The sequence below is a fragment of the Mizuhopecten yessoensis genome, unplaced genomic scaffold (genome assembly GCF_002113885.1).
Source record: "Mizuhopecten yessoensis strain PY_sf001 unplaced genomic scaffold, ASM211388v2 scaffold10993, whole genome shotgun sequence".
NCBI lineage: Eukaryota > Metazoa > Mollusca > Bivalvia > Pectinida > Pectinidae > Mizuhopecten > Mizuhopecten yessoensis.
In genome coordinates, this window is record NW_018408825.1 from 52,994 (window position 1) to 56,837 (window position 3,844).

The window sequence follows — 3,844 nt, forward strand, 5'->3', positions numbered from 1 at the left end:
TGAATCTAATGGTTTAAATTCTAACCTTTTATTTTGATATTGAAAAGACATATAAAATATATACCGGTATATATATATACATATTATGAAGAGAAAAAAATAATAATTTGTTGATGGAGCTGCATGTATAAACATTTGATGGGATTAAATTACCGCACACAACAGATACTGGCCAAAAAGTCCTTTGTATCACACAAGGCCATCCACTGATGAGTTTGGAAATTCAATCCCGTTTCTCGTTTCTCAACTGACAGAGAATAATATTGGTTTCCCTATTTCCTAAAAACTTAAAGACATCAGTTGTTTTTTGTGTTTGAATTTGGAATAGGTGTTATTAACTTTTTGAACTGATAGGCTGAACGAATTTTTTGAAGGTCTGAAGCGATTATATTTATTTCATTAAACATGGATGGAAAAGCTATTAGAATAGTTAACAGTTCGACAAAGAGGAGGATCAAATATTCTAACTGATCTAAGGGGATATCTAGCTAGTGTGGGATCATGGAAATGTGACTCAGTGATTTCTTTCAGATAATATGGAGTTTCATTATTCATAATCTTGTACATAAGCATCATTTTATGTTGTTTTCTCCATTTTCCTACATGTACACTGGACAGTTCTACACACAAGGAAATGCGAGAAATCTTTTTCTCGGCAAAGTCTCGTGTTTGGCAACTTTAGAATCTTTCCCCTCGGGTTGAGATTCCCCTATCTTACCCCCAAGGGGTTGAGAAAGTCTATGATTCTTTCATTTCCGTGTGTGCGAAATAGAAATGTCCATGGTAAACAAGGGATGGAAGAAATTACACTCCCAAGGGAGTGAGAGATTCTTTTAGTCAACTTTCAGAGCTTTCGTGGTTTTCGACAGGGTAGTAAGGCCGTTACGGTCCACAGCTTTCGAGTTGCGATCTAAGTGACAACTTCACACACGTGCTTGTGAGCTTGTCCTCTAGTGAAGAAAAATGTTTGTGTTTCATCCGACCTAAAACAGGGATCTTTGTTGTTACTGATTTTATTCAATTGTTTTATTAATGATTCGGAAAGAAAACAGTAAGGGGGTTGATGGAGAATGGATCGGATATATGCAAGAATCAGACGATTTTGATTTGTTTAAATGAGGATACCTTAAATGAGTGACAATGAATTCTTAGATGAATTTAAGATGTGTTATCCGGAGATTCGATAAATTGACGGATACCAGTAACTGGGAGTAGGTGTCCCATGTGTATATGATTGAAAGTGATTTGGTTACATAAACGAACAATAAAAATTAAAATGTTGTTGTTTTTTGTCGATGAAACAATTTTTATATCATAATTTAATTTTTGATATGTATATGTGTTCATTTCATACCCCTTGCACATTTCTTTTCAAGGAAGGCATCGCTCATCAGGATTAAGATGATTGCAAAATGTAACATAAATGAACCTTAAGGTCATTGTGAATATTTCATTCAATTCTTTGGTGTTTTTTATATGAAACTCTAAACGCTCCTAGATAGTCACTCTTATCCATAAAATTCCAATATAATCTTACACACACGGAAATGAAAGAATAATCGAATTTCTCATCCCTTGGGGTAGGATAGGGGGATCTTAACCTGGGGCAAGCCTCGTGCTAACAAGCCAAACTCTTACTCTCGGGTTACGATATCCCTGTCATCGTGTAAGAGGTAGGCTGGCTAGTATGGAAGGGGATCACCGCCATAATTATTTTTTATAGAATTAGTTACTTCTGGTTTGGAATCTAATTATATGTACATTTGTATTATTTCCCTAGTTGATAAGTTATAGAATTAGTTACTTCTGGTTTTGAATCTAATTCTATGTTCATTTGTATTAATTCCCTAGTTGATAAGTGTCTTTTTCCATGCTATGTACATTTGTGTTGTTGCACTCGTTTACAAATCTATTGCGTGTTCATTCCATGCTATGCTAGTTTTCATTCCATGCTATGCTAGTTTTACCGATCGCGATTTCGTGTTAGCTTGTAGTATTCAATCCATTCCAGACTTACGTGGTGTTATATACTCAGTACATTCTATCGGTTGATCTGAAGCTTTCGTCATTTTTGTAAAAACAGAAATTCGAAACAAAGTTTTAATTGAGAAATAGCTAGCTAGTCAACTAGTAAACGAGTAAGCCAGCAGTTGAAATACGTTAGGTTTCCTCATTATGACGACAAGCTGCGCTGCGATCGTCTTAAATATACACGGACCGCTCCCTAACCGCATCCGGATCACCGTACGGACGCAATGTCGTTATTTGTTTACGTTTTGACTATTGTATTTTTAAGGTTCTTATATTTATTATTGCATAAATTAAATATATGTTCAAGAACATATTAATGACGCCGTCAATATTGATGTAGACTCGGACAGTGCAAGAAACATTTTAATGGGATGCACAAGAAGAACAATTAGACTTGCTCAAGTCCAGAAAAAAATCAGATAAACTAAATGCGAGTCTAATATTGACATAGCGTAGAGCTTTTCTTCCCCACTCCAATACACACATTTAAAACAAAAGTGAAAAAAAAATAAGCAAAAGTATGTAGGTTAAATGTTGCAGTAACTTAATTAACAATCTCTTACCCCCTATGACAATCTCCCCCCACCACCACCCCAATTACAATTAATTCTTTATCACCTGTACTGTGCATGTCATATTCTTATATACATTTTAGCTGAAGTTTGGAGAAGAGTTTTAAGTGGCTTTTGAGGCAAGATTACCATAGGTCAAAGATAGAAGAATATGAACCAACTTCCTCCACCTAACAAGTTATTTTTAGAGTCAATCAGAATAAACCATTATCTGTTTTTGTCCATACCAATGAAACAGGAGTTTTTGATAAGAATGTTAAATTGAAACAAAATCATACAAACTTTCAAACCCAACAAAAACGTGCTGTCATCAATATCCACTGCTTCATAGACAAGTCCATAGCAGATGTCCATGTCAAAATTTAGTAAATTCACAGACTTAATTCTGTGGTAAATTATACAATTGTGAAGGTTATATATTTCTAACAGAATAATTCAAATCAAATAAATAACCTTTAATTGCTCTAATATAATGACAAATATATTTAGTTTGCAACACTGAACATTTTTTTAAAGTTAATATCTATGCAGCATTTACAATTACCTAGATATGCAATTCCCTTTTAAGGTTAAAGTTTATTTATGTGGCAGGGTTCAATTGTACATAGGATTAAGGTAGCCTTCTAGCTTTGAGATAGAGCGAATCTTCCTTTAGCTCAGTGGTAGCACACTATTCTCTTTCTTGTTACAAATGGTGTATGTGGCCCTTCCTGTAGTGACAGGGAGTTAGAACATGGGTTGTGGTGTCCGAGGGCGGACACATTTTAAAAGGTTAGAGTAGTGTGGCAGGGTTCAATTGTACATTAGGATTAAGGTCGCAACCTAGCTTAGAGCTAGAGGGAATTTCCATTTAGCTCAGTGGTAGAGCGTCCAACTAGGAACCTGGAGATCAAGGGTTTGATCCCCGGTGGAAGCACACTAAGTTAAAACTATTATCCATATAAATCTTGACATTCCATTTAGGTAACTAAACAAAACATTAAATTCTTTTATTGATCAGCATGAAGTTTAATTGTAGTGTGTTTAATATGTCTTTGTATTAAATGTCACCTAAGTGACAGGCATCTGTTTCCAAAGCATATCCGATGGTCAGTTTACTGGAAGTAGTAAACTGATTGCATAATTATGAAGTCTATAATTTGATGGTGCTTAATTACTGAATCAATAGACAGAGTTGTTAACTATACATTAGGTTTCCTGCTTCAGTATTTTACATAATTAACTATAACATCAATCATATA